Source organism: Pinus tabuliformis, chromosome J (assembly GCF_031772625.1).
Source record: "Pinus tabuliformis cultivar Carrire ecotype Pingquan chromosome J, CPIR1, whole genome shotgun sequence".
NCBI classification, from domain to species: domain Eukaryota; kingdom Viridiplantae; phylum Streptophyta; class Pinopsida; order Pinales; family Pinaceae; genus Pinus; species Pinus tabuliformis.
Window position 1 is genome coordinate 157814839 of NC_142295.1, and position 18907 is coordinate 157833745.

General features: G+C 33.8%; 1 pseudogene; it reads right to left on the minus strand.

The window, feature by feature from the left end:
• Positions 1-2892: 2892 nt before the first annotated feature.
• The window catches only part of LOC149226126 (naringenin,2-oxoglutarate 3-dioxygenase-like), a 90958-nt pseudogene continuing 74943 nt past the window's right edge, over positions 2893-18907 (minus strand).

The following is an 18907-nucleotide window of genomic DNA, read 5'->3' on the forward strand; positions in this document are numbered from 1 at the left end:
TCTTGGATCTCAGGCAGTCGTTCACACTTTTATCTTTATATAGCAAGTGTCGTCTTTGGGCATGGGAATTATCGCATATCGTGCAAAGGGAAGTTATTATTTACTTCAAGCGGAAACCTTTGTGAAAATGAGTTGTTCTCATAATATAGACATGTTTCACACTCATTTCCAATTTTTCATGCACTATTACACAAGTGCCTTCATTATCCTCACAAAGTTTATTGTCGGACTCGCCCTTATCGTAAGTTGCCACAAAGGTTTTTGCATTAAGAAAAATATGTTTTCATATGTTCTAGATGATCTATGTTGTATCACTAAGTGCCCAAGTGTGTGGTCATAGTCAAGTTCTATCACTGTTCACGTCGGTTCCATTGATCCCACACTTAGCCAAATTCCTAGGATTCCTAGCAACCTAGCCTCATCTAGCATTCCTAAATTATGCACTTCACAAATGCAACCCTTAAGCTTTTTCCTTGCTGCAACTATATAATATATGGAATTTTATTTCTTCTAGATACACAAAGTCGATGGGTAATTTTGATACAATTGCTGTACTTTTTTGTGCCTTGGATGAAGATTTATGCTAATACAAACTTCCTAACTATAGTTTAAAAAAGAAAGAAAAAGAATCTAATTCTATATACATAAATTAAATAAAATATATAACAATTTGAAAATGAAGATTAAAATAATCATTTATATAGATAAACTATTCAATAAAACCTTATCATATTCATTTTAAAATGCAAACTTTATAATAGATCATTACATTTAACACTGTGGTGTTGTTGTCATTATAATTTATTTTTGATAAGAATATAATTATTAATCTTAGAGGTTCTAGAATTTTTATTTAATGATTAATAATTATTAGTAAATGATAGGATTTAATTTCCACAAAATATTCATCAACAAAGAGTTATAATTTATTTTAAAAGTAGATATATTTTTTTTTTCAATTTAATTTTAAAAAAATATTATTGTTATTATATTTAAGAATATGAATGTGAGAAAGTCAATTTTCATTTCATTTTAATTTATGACATTGTTCACTTCTTATTACTTAAGGTTGTTTTTATTATATTTTCTTGCTTCATGTTATTACTTAAGGTTGTTTATATTATATTTTCTTGTTTCATGTTTTTAAATATATATATATATATATATATATATATATATATATATATAAATAATTCATAGAGTAATTTTTTTTATAATTAATAATAATAATAATTTGAAATAAAATTCTAATTTAATTAATTTTTATGATTTTTTTTTGGTAATGCAAATTATGCATCAATGTCTATCAAAATTTATTAACCATTTAATTCATATTACTGACTTAAAAAATATTTATTATAAAAACCAATATTATTACATATCTTTTTCATTAAACATTATCTTAAAAAAATATTCCTTTTTTTTAATAATGTGAATTTGCCTTTTAATAATATTTACCATGAAAATTGTCCAATTGACCATCCCTTCATTATGAATATTGTGTAAACTATAAGATTCAATGTTTATATCCCTATAAGTGAAACTAACAAAACATATATATACATATGAAAATTAAATATTTAACTTACTTTTCAATAGTGTTATTGATGGGAATAATGGTTATTGTGTTTGATATGTCCCAAAAAAATAATTATGACTTACATCCATTTCTTAATATAATTGGTTGGAATCTAATTTTTAAATTGTGAAATGTGCATAATCTTAATATGTTGAATTTTTCCCAACAAAAATTAATATAATTTAGTGAAATCACATATTTCAATTAGGGAATGTGTATCATTTTATTGCTTTAAAGGTTGTTTTAAAATATTGAATTTAAATTGGATTAAAAACATATTTTAATTATTAAAAATTTATTATCAAATTTAAAATATACATGAAAAAATTAAATTACACTAATAAAATATTTTTCTTAATTATAGATTTAAAATCAAAATAAAAAATAGAGAATGAATAACCTAATCTTTTTAAGTCATAAATTCAAAATAAAGAAAAATAGATTATGGAAGATTATTAATATTAATTCATTGTAATAAGGATTATTACATTGAAATTGATTTACAAAACAAAATCCAATATAACCTAATTTGTTTAACCTAATCAACTTCATAATCTCTTTAACCAAATTACTCATTTTCTTTGCTTATGCCATTCACCATTAATGTTGATCTTTCGTTTGACAGTTGCAGCAAAAATGTTCATCTCTATTTGATATTGTCTGCATATGAATTTGTTCATAAAATTTGTGTTTGGCGTATGAATGACTCTATTCATTATGACTTTCCAAAGGAATATGAATGCTCCACTCTTGTGTTTGGCATTGAGAATGATTTCAGTGTGTATACGTGTAATGAAAGCAAAGTGCACAAACTTCCACAAGATGCTCAACTCCTCTTAGCAATCAAAGAAACTTACAATTACGTGTCAAAATTCCTTCACAAGTCTGTCTAAATTGTCAGCTTCTTGGACTGTAGCAGTTCCATTGACTGCACTTCCCTGTTTGAGATCCAAATAATTAACATAAGCCATGTATACATAAATCTTTTGCATATAATTAAGGTAGTGCTCATGGTTGATGTTGTTCTTCCAAACCACTTTGTCTTGTATGTCAAAGATTTTTCCAGCTCTGTGAGGGAAGGGCATCGCATAGGAAGGAATCCTATTCATTATCCCTCTCGGAGGAGAAAAAAATGTGTACATACTCCTTCCAGTATGTTGAACAATCCTGGGAGGCCTGATATGGCCAGTGGGGTTACTGCCATATCTGACTTTATTCTGAAGTGGACTTTGTTGGAATATTATCTTTCTGTCAATTTACTCACGTTAGCAGTCCCTCCGATGAAGGGCGTGGACTCGATCCAGCTCATTTCACTACACGTTGTCCGCCATCTTCAACTCTAGGAAGGTTGCGTTCATAATCTTCAAGAACTTCTCCTTACGTCCTTGGAACAATGCATTCATATCCTTTTTCGTCCCTCCTTCCACGTTAATGCAAAAGAACTGAACACGCATGAACAGATCCTCTTCCACGAAAGGCATGTTGTATTGCCATCGGTGGATGGTTTTTGTCACCACGTCTCGCCTGATTCTTGAGAATTGAAAGGCCGTGAGAATTGGGGGAATGCTCACCAGTTTTATTTTCCAGGCAATTAGGACGCACAAGTTGCCTCCTCCACCGCCTCTTAGAGCAATCACGACACATCATCACTCATCGCGTTCTTGTCCATGACAATTACAATTTCGACAGACTTACAATGTTTCTTAGCGTTCTTGGGAACATTAAGAAACTCAAAGTGTTCACCCTTTACCGTAACTCTCTGACCGGCACAATCCCCAGATATCCAATGTTAATGATTTTGTGATAAGATCCAATTTCCTCACAAGCTCCCTTCCACCTGAACTCGACAATATTACCAACGTCCAATACATGCAACTACGAGACAATTCGCTCATAGGAAGTATACCCAACGGTTATCGCTGTATAAAATCAGTCACCAGATTATAGTCACAACGCAACGCAACAATTTGAGCTGATAGATTCCTGCAGAGCTAGGAAACTGCTCTAGCTTGGCCCAGCTTTGGCTCCAGAAGAGCTAGGACGCGACTTCTTCCTGTGGGATGGGAACTATATTCTTCAATCTCCGCTTGAGCACATCTTGATAAGGGAACGCAGCTCCTTACGCCTTGAAGGAATGAAACTGATTTAGCCATCCCCAAATTTGAAATCCAAATTTCAGTGTTTAGGCGGGGCGAGTTTTCAAAATTCAAATGAACAATCATTAATGCATTTGGAGCTCGTACTTGCAGTCGATTCAACTCGAAGCGCCGAGGCAGCAAATTTAAAATTCAAATTAGCCCGCGGAGATCAGGGAAGAATTGATTGCAAATCAGGTGAGTTGTATAATGGCCGGAAAATGAAACTGTTAGTTTATCGAGGTTGTCGTAAGTTGCTGAAATACATCCATGCAGGGGTTAAATTTGACGCCCGTTTACACGTTTTGTTGTTGTTTTAGCCGTCACATAATTGTTATTTAAAAATATACACGTATTCTTGACTGGCCAATAATTTTAAAAACTGTCATATTGACGGGCATGTTAAAAAATGGCCAGTTTCAGTATATATATATATGGTTAACGTCAAGTTTCAACTTTTACTAAATTAAAAATTGAAGTTCAGGAGTACGTCGCCGACAGGTTTAACTCATTTCAATTAATTGATACCGTGGTTTGGTGAAGTTCTTTACCTCCTCAAGCTGGATGTACTGTCAGATGCACTGTCAAGTATTTATGAAAATTATGGATTGTACAATTCTTTTAACATTTTTTTTCCATGTATTTACCACAAATTTCATCTCTGATTTCTTTTTGATATATTCTTGATATATTGATATATTCTTTTGGTCATATAGGTATCTCTAATTTCGAAATTAAATTTAGACATGTCTGTGATTCTTGAACAAGAACCGGTATGCCCTAACCGGTATGCCCTGCCTTTCACTATTTCAAAATCAAGTTTCAACAACTATATTGATAAATTTATTCCGAATTGTATAATTTGCATTGGACTTATCATCATTGCATTGCAGAATGTTGTATAAGCATAATTTAGCCAATTCAACTTCATTCTTCATCTTAAACCTTCGATGTATTTTTTCGTTGAAACTCGTTCATGGTTGGGTCCCACTGAGCAAGCAACTACTAAAGTGGTGGTGTGAGGTGAACTTCATAGATGAGAACATATTGATGAGTTTTAGGGCTTTGGTGAGACCTGTTAGCCTGTTTTTGTAATCAATCTCTTTCCTGCTAGTCATAAAGAAAAAGACAACCAATTTACTCACAACTTGTATTTTACCTTCAATGAATCAACCATATTGGTCAAACATTTTCACCGAAGAGAGGAACGGAGTGGAAATAATCACCCCCAACGAATTGAACATATCAAGAATAACCCCATTCCATGAAGATAACATACTTGACAGACCACGTCAGCGAAGAAGAGAATAACATAGAACCGCTGCTAGTAGGGATGCTTTCTCTCCTGGTGGTAGGAAGGAATGATGCTGGCAAACTGGCTTGGGTTAGATAGTTTTATTGAATTTGATTAGTAGATGGTGCTTTTATTCTTTTGATAATATAGGCATCTCTCATTTTGAAACTGAATTTATATTGTTCTTATTTTTTACTTGCGAGTTTCAACAGTTATATCACTGTATTCTTTGATAATATAGACGTCTCTCATTTTGAAACTGAATTTATTGATATATTCTTTTGATAATATAGGGATTTCTTATTTTGAAATTGAATTTATAATGTTTTTATTTTTATAGTTGGAAAATTTGATACTAAATTATAATTAAGAAATTTGATAAAGACTTAAAATGAATTTAAGTCAGTAAATATAATTTATAAAAATTAAATAAAACTGATAAAAATAAATATTACAAGTCATACAATCATTAATTTAAAAATAAAACCATAAAAAAAATTTCTCTCATGCGCAGGGGCACCCGTCAAATTTAGCCCCTGCATCCATGCCATGTATGTAACATCATCCATAAACATGTCACGTCAACTGCAAAAAAATCGCATTATAGACTACTCCTATAATTATTAATATATAGTAATTCGAAACTTCTCACACGCATGTGAAAGCGTGTGAGTTTTTTAAAACCGGTCACACAAGCGCACACGAAGACGCATGTGAAAGCGTGTGAGTTTTTTAAAACAAGGTCACACAAGCGCACGCGGCAGCCTAGTTTTAAAAATAGTAAAAAAGGGTCAATCAGCGGGTATCGTTGATTTGTTAGTTAGAATATCGTCGCATTGGCGATCTGTGCGTTTTGTCATATAGCGCAAAGAAAAGGAGGAGAAATTAGAACTAGATATATGAACACCGTATAGATGATGTGAAAATTATCATTCCAAAATTAAGTCAATGAGCAGGTATCATTGATTATTGATGCCATCATATGAACGCTCAAGAATGTCGTTGCAAATCGTTGACATTTCTCATTTTGGCCTGAGGGAAAGGAATTTAAAATATAAATAAATGGCGTAGGTACTATCATTGGCATTTCTTGTTTTGGCCTGAGTGAAAAGAATTTAAAAAATAAATAAATAGAGTAGGTACTAGGTTATGGTTTATTTGTTTATTTAATGTTTTGTTTTTTAATTTTCTTTTTATTTGTTTTAGGTTTATTTTATTTTAAATTTAATAAAGATGGGTTAAAATTACACATTTAAGTTATATAAGTACAATATTAAATTGCTCGTGAGCACATTGGCATAGTTATGTTTTTGAAAGTTCAATATTAAATTGCTCTTGAGCACATTGGCATCTAGCTGGCATACAAGGTCTAGTGATAAGTATAAGGATCTTTCTATATAAGAATCATGCTCAATATTACATATATCCAAAACATAACATAGAAAGTAGTGAGTAGAATTGTTTTTACAAACAGACACCTAGTAGTATGGTTTAGACTTGTTCATTGACATTTATGTGGGGAATTATTCAAGAGCCTGCAAGCATAGGAAAAAATAAAAATAAATACTTGATGTCTAACCTCAATTGACTAATGAAGTAGAGAAAATAGAAATGGTGGTCCATAAAATGAACTAACATGTTATTGAAGCCAAATAACAAGTAGATCTCTCAAAAACATTTACACCACAGGTAATCCCAATTTGGAAAAGACATTTCCTTTCTTAATTTTTTTTTATATAAAATTATTCATTAACTTATTCTCATTTTTTATGCATATTGATTCATATTTTCAAGCTACATCAGGTTCATCCATGTACATTGTGTGTGTTCTAAGATTGCTCCATCTCAGTAAAGTTTTAATAGAAAAGATTCTAAATTGTTAATGCTTTTCTGGATAGTTTTTAATGATATTTTAATAGTCATTTTCAAATAAATCAATGAGAATCCATCTTAACTTTGAAACTATCATGTACTGAGAGGGATCACATGCCTCTTGGTATAAACATTTCCTTAATTTTTTGCAAAATATAAAAGGTATACATCTAGTATGATTGATACCTCTCAATGTATGATGAATTCAAATTTAAAAGGGAGCTATGTTGGTATACTATTTAAAACAAAATTATTATATATGTTTTTTTAATTAAAGCCATATTATTCATTTTAAAGATGGAAGAATGTAAATTTTAATATTTACATTTTTGCATATCCTAGCTTTTCAAGATATGAATATTATATATCATATATCAATTTTATGGAATTGAAATTAATTATTTATTCATTAATTAAAATTAAAATTATTCATTCTATCTCACAGTCTATGCTTAAGCATAAAGAGAAAAATGGAAAAAATAATTTCACAATTTAACAAAATACATGCTTTTTACGCCATAAGGCAATGCCACCAATGTATTTGTATGTCATTCATTTGGATGTTAGATGATTAAAATAACTTGGGCCATTGGATTGATTTGACTGGTATTAATACCATCTATGCATTTGTATGTCATTGATTTGGATGTTATACCATTAAAATAACTTAGGTCATTGGATTGATTCTAAGTCGGTTACGAAATGGTTATGTCAGTTATGAATTATTAATTTAAAAATGTCATACATTATACATTTAATTCAATTACTAGTATATTAATCACCTTATCTTAAATCTGATTTACCATTTAACTTTTTCTTGAATCCGTGTTACAGATTTATTTCCCACAGAATTCGAATTTATAAGTTCATAGAGAATTTGAATTTCAGGTGCCCACGATGGAAAATGGAGGAAGATGGCGAGCCATGGGAGCCCACCTAGGACCTACTACTATTTATTCATCCTCATCTATAATTGAATGCATAATCTATTTTTCTAATTATATTCATCATCTAATTCAATTTATTTATTTTTAATCTGTTTTATATTTTGAAAGACCAGACAAATTTTAGAATTGTATGTTTGTGTTGTTGTAATGGAATATGATGGAAATTTAATGTTGTGTGTTTCCACAAACAATTACAATTTATTTCTTGGAATCATTGATATGGGATTAACTGTTCATTCAAGAAGGTAGCCTTAAGAATTTGGGAATTCATGATAATCTTATAATAAAGATAGATTTTCAACATTTATAATTTCGTAAATATGGACATAAACAACTTTGAATTTATATATTAATATTTTTTTATTTTTTATGTTAAAAAAAATAAAAAAAATGTTTAATAAATACATTTTTTTTTTAATTACATTTCAAGGTTTACTAGACATCTATGATAGAATTTGAAGGTAAAATTTTCGACCAAACTGTATCTATTTTAATTGATCCAGGAGCTACTTTGAGTTACATTAGCCCCAAAATAGTAGATCAATGTTGTTTGCAAGTTGTTATGTTTAAGAGTCCTTCGTTAGTAGAATTAGCCATGGAGGCCAAAAGAAGAGTGTTGGCCAAGGTTGGTAGCTTTCCATTAAAGTTAGCAGGACAATCCATCATGGCAGATTTGAATGTGTTGCCCCTAGGATCATATGATATCTTGATAGGCATGGATTGGTTGGAAAAACATTGGTCCCTCCTTAATTGTAAATCCAAAACCATTAATTATTTTGATGAAGAAGGAAAGAGGCAGGAAATTCAGGGGATAATAAAGCCATTGAAGTTGAGATCGGTAACAACCTCTCAATTGGCAAAATGTGTCTGTAAGGGATGCCAAATTTATGCAATTCAAGTAGGATACTCTAACTCAAAGGAAAATATTGTTTCTTTAGAAAATATTTCGATATTGTAAAATTTTCCGGATGTATTTCCAGAAGAAATTACGAGACTTCCTCCAAAGCGAGATATAGATTTCACCATTGAATTGATTCTAGGAGATGCTATGATATCTCGCACCCCGTATCACATGAGTATACTGAAGTTAACAAAATTAAAGATGTAGTTACAAGAACTACTTGATAAAAATTATATCTGACCTAGCGTATCACCCTGGGGAGCCCCAGTGCTTTTTGTTAAAAAGAAGGATGGAACCATGCGAATGTGCATGGATTATCACCAGTTAAATAAACTAACCATCAAGAACAAATATCCCCTACCTCAGATAGACGAGTTGTTCAATCAAGTAAAGGGAGAAACTGTGTTCTCAAAAATCGACCTCCACTCGGGATATCATCAGATTAGGATAAAGGAGGAAGACATAGTAAAACTAGATTTTAGAACTCGATATGGGCATTACAAGTTCATTGTATTACTCTTTTGGTTAACTAATGTTCCCGCAATATTCATGTGCCTTATGAAGAGTGTATTCCATCAATATCTAGATAAATTTGTGTTGATTTTTATCGATGACATACTAATATACTCTCGTAATATTAAGGAGCAGAAAGAACATCTTCATATTGTTTTACAAGTTTTAAGGGAACATCAACTGTACGCCAAGTACAGTAAATGTGACATTTTTAAAGAACAAATCCATTATCTTGGTCATGTTATTACCAAGGAAGGGATTGTTGTGGATCTGAAAAAACAAAAACTATAATGGAATGGCCGGTACGAAGAGACATGACTGATATAAGATCATTCATGGGTCTAACTGAATATTACATGCAATTTGTTGAAGGGTTTTCCAAAATAGCATATCCCATTACCTCCTTAAGAAAGGAAAAGATTTTAAGTGGAGCATGGAATGTCAAAGGAGTTTTTACCATCTTAAACATTTACTCACCACCACACCTGTTTTGAGAATTGCATACCCAAACAAAGATTATGTGGTCTGCATGGATGCCAGCAAGGAAGGTGTTGGTGGCGTACTTATGCAGGAGGGCAGGGTTGTTGCATATGAGTCTAGGAAGCTTAAAAAACATGAACAAAAGTATTCAACCTATGACTTAGAGCTGACAGCAGTCATTCATGCCTTAAAAATGTGGCGACATTACCTAATGGGTAAGAAATTTCTGTTAATGATTGATCATCATAGCTTAACTAATTATTTTAAACAACCCACTCTGAATGCTAGGCAAGCTCATTGGGTTGATTTCCTAAGTGGATTTGATTTTGAAATTAAGCACCTGAAAGGAAAAGAGAACCGTATCGCGGATGCTTTAAGTCAGAAATTTCACTGTATCTATGAGGTATCATTCAGCGAAGTGCAAACCACATTTAAGGAGCAGATTAAGGACGCAATAAATCAAGATCCAAAATACAAAATTTTATGGCAGTAAGCTAAAAGTTTGAACAGAAATGAATAATGGCTAGGATATGAAGTAAATCAAGAAGGTATACAAATTTATATAGGAAGAATGTATGTGCCTAACCAGAAAAATATTAAAATTTAATTTTAGATGAATATCATAAAAATCCTTATGTAGGCCACCCCGGGTACCAGAAATTAATTATTGCACTTAGAAAGGAATATTTCTGGCCCGACTATGAAAAAGGAGGTTACTGAATATTTAGCACATTGTTTGGAATGTCAGCAAGTGAAAGATGAACATTGTCACCCGACTGGGTTACTTCACCCATTACCTATTCCAGAATGGAAATGGGAAACCATTTCCATTGATTTTATAACAGGGCTGCCTAAAATGGAAAGACATAATGATTCAATAATGGTAGTAATTGATAAGTACAACAAATCTACTCACTTTATACTAGTAAAATCCGGCTCAAATCGCTAATGTTCTTATGCAAACTGTTTTTAAGTTGCATAGGATACCAAAAACTATAATTTCTGGCCGTGATGTAAAATTTATATCGGCCTTCTAGAAATCTCTATTTGAGGGTTTAGGCACTCAATTTCATTTCAGTACTGCCTACCATCCTCAGATGGATGGACAGACTGAGCGTTTGAATCAAATAGTGGAGGATATATTGCGAACTTATGTGATGCAGCAACCTCTAAATGGGAGGAGTATATTCATTTAGTTGTATTTGCTTATAATAATAGCTACCATACTTCTATGCAAATGAGTCCTTTTTAAGTGTTTTACAGGCGAAATTGTAGAACACCCCTAGATTAGGGCAACCCTGAAGATAAGTTAATGCTAGGACCAGATATGCTAGCAGAAATGGAGGAATTGGTTAAAAAGGTGTGAAGTAACTTAAAGGTCATTCAGGACTGCAAAAGATGTATGCTGATCAGAAAAGGAGTTTCCAGGAATTTCAAGTGGGAGATAATGTGTATGTTCGTGTTTGAGCCAAGAAAAGTACACTGCAATGGAGTGGATGCGCTACATTGGCACCTAGATTTTGTGGTCCTTTTCAAATTCTGGCTCGAATTGGGCCAGTGGCCTACCAACTTGCTCTACCCGACCATATTCGTGTGCACAATGTCTTTCATGCTTTCGTGTTAAAAAAGTACATATATGATCCTCACCATATAATCAATTGGAGGGATATACAGGTAAGTATAAAATATAGAATATGGCATGTCGTAAATAGGATAGCAACTGATTTTTTTATTATATGAGAGCTCACTGAAATCTTGTTTTTTAAAATTCCTACCTCTACAATTGAGTGTTGGAACTTAAAATTCCTACTTCTACAACTCTGAATACACAACGATTTGGAGTTTAAAATGAACTTTTTGTTTAAATCACCAACGAGGTATTTCTTTGTAATAGTATTGTTTCCATAGAATTATGATTTCTAATTGATAAAAAGTTTCACTAAAAGTCCAAAATAAATTAATTCACATTATTCATCAAAATTACAAACAAACCACACCTACCACTAGATTTTATCTTTTTCCACATAATTACGTAAAAAATATTAACTAAATAGACAAACCATTTCACTACATTCCAAATTCAAAAATAATGATATATGCAACTAAGGTAAAAACAAGTTACATTTTAACCTCTTTTTACCTTTGTTGTGAATAAATATAATAAAGTTAATAAATAAAATCGGTTAATTTAATTAATATATACAAAATAATGAAAAAATGTATTTTCAAAATGAAACAAAAATATAATTAAAGAATTTATTAATATTTTAATTTAATTGATATCCACTCTCATGGTGAGATCACAAATCAATTTTAAAAACCAGCTTAAAGTAATTTGCTTTTCATATGGCCATTATGCCTTGAAGAAGGATGTCTATTACTCCCAACGTGGGTGTAACACCCCAAGTTGCATAAAGATTACTGAGATCATTAAGTGAATGTTTGTTTCACTAAAAATATATTTTTAAATGTTATTTGGTTTGATGAGGAATATGAACTAATATAGGCTGAAGAGCCAAGAAACACATATGGTAATTACCTAAATTATAGGTAGTAATACTTTAACAAAATAAAATTGTTTTGTTTATTTTAAAATAAACGATTGCCAAGAAACAGTTACCCTCTGCATGATAAAGGTAATATAGAGAGGGGAAAAGAGCAGAAAGGAGTTCTTAGAGCTGGGTGGAATAAACCAGCGGGAAGAAATTGCTCAGTATAGACGACAAAAGACTACAGAGATTGAGGCTGGACCGGAGCCTGAGGCCCATAGTACTGACTGCAACTGGACTAGATCCAACATTGAAAAGTTAGAAGGTGCTTGAGGGAGAGTCTGGACGTGATTGCTAGACTTGTGGCTAGGAGGAGAGACCCTTCAAATATATTGCTTTTATAGGTTAATAGATAAACTGAGGTAGAAAGCTCCTTAAAATACTTATTGCTAAACTGTAAATATGATTATGTACAGTAATCATTATTATATGTTTTATAAGTTAATAGATAACTGAAGTAGTAAGCTATCAAAAGAAGCATTGTTGAACTATAAATGTAAACACATGCAGCAACGATTAATATCTGTGGAATATATTAACAATATTGAACTGTAGTTGTTAATATTTGAATATATAAGCATGTGACTAAGATAGTAAACTAAATACTAAATCAACAACCATGAAGGTTCTAAAATACTCCACATAAGATGAACACTCTAATAGCAGAACTACATAAATGATAAGGATGAAATAAAAGAAAACCTGAAGTTTAGAATAAAGTAAAATTTAGAATACTGACAAGAATTCCATAATACATTCTTGAGCATATAATTATAAATATCAGAGGAAAGAAAGTAACTGCCTTTCTGATGCAATATGCTGATAAACATAATTACCATCGAAACTCAAGAAATGTAGTAAACAGTCATCAGGACAAAGTAGCTTCAAGAGTCGGCATAATGCATAACAAATTCTATGTATCGAAAAACAAAGATAGTAATATGTGAGTATTTCTTTACAATCTAGCACAACTTAATAACCAATGTCTATATTCCCCATTAGAAAGACAATGCGCGGAGAATCAGGCATATATAGCATAAGCATCTCACATACCACATATAAGCCAAAGCAAAACAACTCTATGGATAGCAATGTAGCAGACATACATTAAAACATATCCCTCGGACAACCAAATGACGGCATCTCAAGAAGAAGTTGTAATCAGTTACACATGCAATCCTTAAACAAAAGAAACTGGCTTGAAGGCCTTTAAATTCGTTATCAATTACATTTCCAACCGTAGAAATGACCAATTGCTATAACCGGTCAAATAACTATTCAAATAAAGGTTAAGGAAAGCATGTGTCTAGACATTACAACTCTAACACGCTAACAAGGATAAACCCTCTCAGAAAGCACCCTTAATAGCTTATTACGACCAGAGACCAGAGTCTAGCTCCAACCTAAAAAGCAGTGGCCACGCTATGAGTTCCTTGACATTTATGAGTTGTGAGTTTGAGTTCTAAACCCTCTTGAGTATAACATACCTATAATCCAGAGAAGGCAAAAGTTAGTCATTGTTAATGAGACCAAAACCTACAGCTCATACTTATAAAATTAGCTTTAAACAAGCAGGGGCTTACCTGAGATGAGGGCACGACTTCGATGAGTCTCCTGCCTACAAAATAGGGTTAAAGCCCAACTTTAAAACGAGATTGCACCATACAAGGAAATCGTAGTGAATTCCCATAAAGAAATCAAGATCTGAGATCGACTAATCTCATTTTAATCCTGTTATGATATTTACTTACCGGCTGCATATGAGTTGGGATGCTTGTTGCCTTCAACCATCTTCGAAATTCCACCAGTCGTCCCTGCACAACAGCAAGCAAACCCTCAAATTGTTCCTAAAGTCATTAACAATTTAATATCAATATTCCTTCTCGAGCAAGCAAAGAATGCAATGGCACAGTAAGGGGCTAGTTGTTCTACTGTGTTTGATGGACTCTCCTACTCTCATTTCTCGCAGAGCACCATAACTAGAGCCTCGTAGAGCACCATAGCCCAAACCCTCGCAGAGCAGCACAATGCATAGGAATGACAGAAACAATGAGATCGACAAGATTCAGCTCGTGCAGTTGGTTAGGTTAAACTCTAGCCAATCTTTCCCATCAGATTGCATGAGCACCCCAAGGTACTGTCCCTTAGAGTAGATGGTTGCTGCATGGAGCTATGGACAAGGGCTAGCATAGCATCGTAAAGTATAAAGTCATGTGCAGATCTACCTAGGAGCATCCCAATTCAGATCTTTGCACCCTCGGTTTAATCACATTCAATGATATGTACAACAGTCAGGCATCGTATCACTCTGCAGTTAATACCCATTTAATACACACATATATATGAGTTATATAGTTAACGGGACATAACATTGCAATGTATATGAATTAAAAGAAACTTTTTTTTATTGTTATTACAATTCTAAATTTAGAAGTTACAAATGGTATCAGATCTCAGGTTCGTACACTAATACCCTTTGGGAATAGCTATGTACAGGAACCATGTGCTTGCGTTTTAACTAAAAAAACTTATGTGTGAATACAGATAACAGAAAAGATCACACCAGCAGAGGAAAAGCAATTTCACCATGCAAAGGAACTCAGGACCACCTGAATCACCCAAAGAAACTTATGTGAATGCTAACCCAAATATTTGGATACAACTGAGCGAGGAATCCCCGCAAGCTAATGCAATGTTACTTGAAACTGTGTAGCAGTTTCTTGCGAAAATGACTAGTTTGAGAATAGATAATGAATGACTATGTTTAGAACATGAAAGAATCCTAAGAAGTTTATCCAATTGACAAAATCGGTGCCACCCAGACCCCAACGTGGAAGATCAAGAAAAGACCCCGACTGCTCAGCATGGGGAAGAAAATATTGAATCAGCTGAAAGAAATAGAGAGGATGATGAGGGACGCTCAGACAATGTATCTGACCAACAGAAAACCAAGAAACAAAGGTCACAACCAAGGTCACAATTACAAGGAGAATTCAAGAAAATTAAGCCTTCCCTCTTTGAGGGAGAATCTGAAGAGGCTGCGGAAGCCTGGTTAATCGATATGGACAAATACTTTCATATTTATGAGTATACTGATAAACTGAAGGCATGATTGGCAGTTTATCAGCTGAGGGGAAAAGCGACTCTCTGGTGGGAGGAATTCAAGACAATAAGGAAATTGATGAAGAACAAGTTACATTGAATGAATTTCAAAAACATTTCAAGGATAAATATCTAACTAAACACTATTATGACGAAAAAGTGAAAGAATTCCACGAACTAAGATTGGGAACCTTAACCATGTATGAATACGTGACCAGATTCACATCCTTACTTCACTACGTGCCTTACATGCAAGAGGAAAAGGCCAAAATTCAGCGTTTCATTAGCAACTTACCAAACTTTATGAAGGAAAAACTAGAATTTGACTACCCTAAGACAATGGATGATGCTGTGCAGAAGGCCCACATTGGCTATCAGCAAATGAAACAAAGGAATGAAGGGCCAAAAGGAGGATTAAGTAAGAAGGGTAGAAGCCTGATTCCAAACAGACACCCAAAATTTTCTAACCATAGGAATGCACTGCAAAAAACGTTTAACAAGTTTCCAACTAGAAATCAACCAAGAACTGCATATTCTGAGAACAGACTAGTAGAAGGAGTCACAAAATCTGTCAAATATTAGTAATCAAAACCACTGCTACAGTCCAAAGGATGTGGAGAGCCCCATTACTACAAAAATTGTCCACAAAGAGCTAGCAGAGAACAATTATCAAACATGCAAGAAGCATCAACAGTTGTAGAAGTGGCGAGGAGCATACCTAGAATTAATGCTTCCTTGGATGATCATCAGGCCGAATTCCAGCCCACAATGATAAAATGTGAAGGTATGATTTCTAAGCAACATGTCTCTTTTTTATTTGATCCAGGTGCTAGCTTAAGCTATGTCAGTCCTAAATTGGTTGAAAAGTGTCAATTAGTAAGCAGAAAGTTTTAAAAACCTTGGCTAGTTCAACTAGCCACTCGCACAAAGAGAAGAGTTAATGCCAAGATAGAACGTTGTCCTATAACCATTTTTGGGCAGCCTATTTGTGTTTATCTTAGTATACTACCCTTGGGTTCTTATGACATATTAATTGGGATGGACAAGTTGGAAAAATGTTGGTCTGTGGTAGATTGTAAACAGAAGACTATAGGTTTTATTTCAGAATCAGGTCAAAGGAACGAATTATAAGGAATAAAAACCAACACCAAGCTCCATCCTATTACTGCCAATCAATTAGGAAAATGCATTAGAAAAGGATGTCAAATTCATGTCGTTCAGGTGGGATTTAGAAACTCTAAAAATAAGATTACCTCGCTAGAAAGTATCCCTATAATTCAGGACTTTGTGGATGTCTTTCTAGAAAATGTTATCATCTTACTGCTAAAGCGAGATATTGACTTCACCATTGAGTTAATTCTGTGTGCAACCCCCATTTCCAGAGCTCCTTATCACATGAGCATACTTGAATTGATAGAGCTCAAAATGCAGCTACAGGGGCTTCTAGATAAAAAATATATTCGCCTTAGTGTGACCCCTTAGGGAGCTCCTATATTATTTGTACGAAAAAAGGATGGGACCCTCAGATTGTGCATCGATTATTGAAATTAAACAAACTAACTATCAAGAATAAGTACCATTAACCACATATTAATGATCTAGTTGATGAGGTACAAGGAGCTAAGGTATTCTCGAAAATCGATCTAAGATCTTGTTACCATCAAATAAGAATAAAAGATGAAGATATTTACAAAACAACCTTCCATACTCGTTATCGTCATTATGAGTTTCTGGTATTTCCGTTTGGCCTCACAAATGCTCCAACCACCTTTATGAGTCTAATGCATGGTATTTTCCAGCCTTACCTAGATAAATTTGTGTTGATTTTCATAGATGATATGATAAATTTGTGTTGATTTTCAGGAGACAGTTAGTACCACAGTTTGTAATCTCCCCAAAAAACCCCCCTCTTTGTCTGAGCTGAGAATTATCAGAAAATTGGGAATGAAAGGGCTTATTCCCCAAGGTATAATCAGAAAGGACACAACTATGGATATAGATAAGGAGTTTTGGAAACCTCCACCGAAAGGATATCTGAAATACAACATTGATGGGGCTTCAAAAGGAAACCCAGGAACAACTGGTTTTGGAAGAGTTTCAAGAGATGAAGAGGGCAGGATTATTTTTATCTTCTACTATCATCTAGGCAGAGCCACAAATAATATGGCATAATTAATGGCTCTGGAACAATGTCTAGAGTTTCTGGCCCGGAACCATTGCTCAAATGTCATTGTTGAAGCGGACTCGGAGATTATCATTAACTCTGTGAAAAGAATCAACTGTGGTACATGGCTGGAGAAAGTTTCTAATCACTGGAAACTAATCCTAGTTTACCAAAGAATCCAATTTCACATCCAGGGGCTTCAAACTGTGAGTTTTAACCATGTTCGACGTTCAGCCAATAAACTAGCGGACCTTCTGGCCAACCAAGGGGTGAATAGTGCAAATTGTGGGATGGCGAAAAAGTGGCAGAAGATTCCTCGAAACCATTTAAAGGCTCGCTACGATGAACAAGCTGCAGAAGACAGAGAAGAGTTTCGTTATTGGACCCAGATGATTAGCATGAATTGATTTATACGGCAAAAATTTTCATAACCTATCTGTAAGCATATGGTAGAAAAGAAAGCTAAGTTATATCTCACTCTCTACCGAAGTCAGCTGGATGGGGTCCCCAGGTTCTCGGAAGACAATTTAATGGGTCTTTTCACAAACAAGCTCAGTATTGGGGACTGGATCCGTAGAAAGTATAGACAGAAAGGGAGATTGGTTTTTCCGGCAGCAAGTATTCTCCCCCATCCAGCTTTTAGGTCTGAAAACCATGGCCGGGCCAGCTCTACGGTGAACGCACGACACTTAAGCGGTTTGTGGTTTTGTAGTTTCGGGAGCGATCCCATTGGGATTACGACACGTGGCAGAGGGATTGACTCGTATACCGCCCTTGATCGCACATTATCCTTCAGGCATGTTCAGATGTGCATATGATTCCTGTCCATTGGATCCAGTAGCCAGGATCAATGGCAGGGATATATCGTTTTGTTTTGTGGGGCCAGGGTTATATAGATTAAGTATGTTTGGCGCATCTTTTCCCTCTCTTGTGGGGTGTGGGTTTCACGCGGTTGGAGATGTCTGTGGTAGTTGGTTGGCTTCAGGGAATGTATTGGTACGGAACTTCCCTAATAGGTGGGGATTTTTGTAGCCTTTCCATGTCAGCGTCTCTTAAGAAGGGTTAATTCATTAGTAGGGTGGGGGGTCTTTGATTTTGGCAAGGTTTCTTTTTCCCGTGTTCTTGTAAAGAATCGAGTTTTTGTACAATATGTAATTTTTCTTTTGTATTAATGAAATAGAAGGCTCGGCGCTTGCTTCAGCAAAAAAAAATATATTTTAATATATTTTAAGAACCAAGAGGAGCAGAAAGAACACTTCAAAATAGTGTTGCGAAAATTAAGGGAAAATCAGTTGTATGGCAAATTCAGCAAGTGTGATTTCTTCAAGGATCAAATCCAGTATTTGGGTCACGTTATATTAGCAGAAGGCA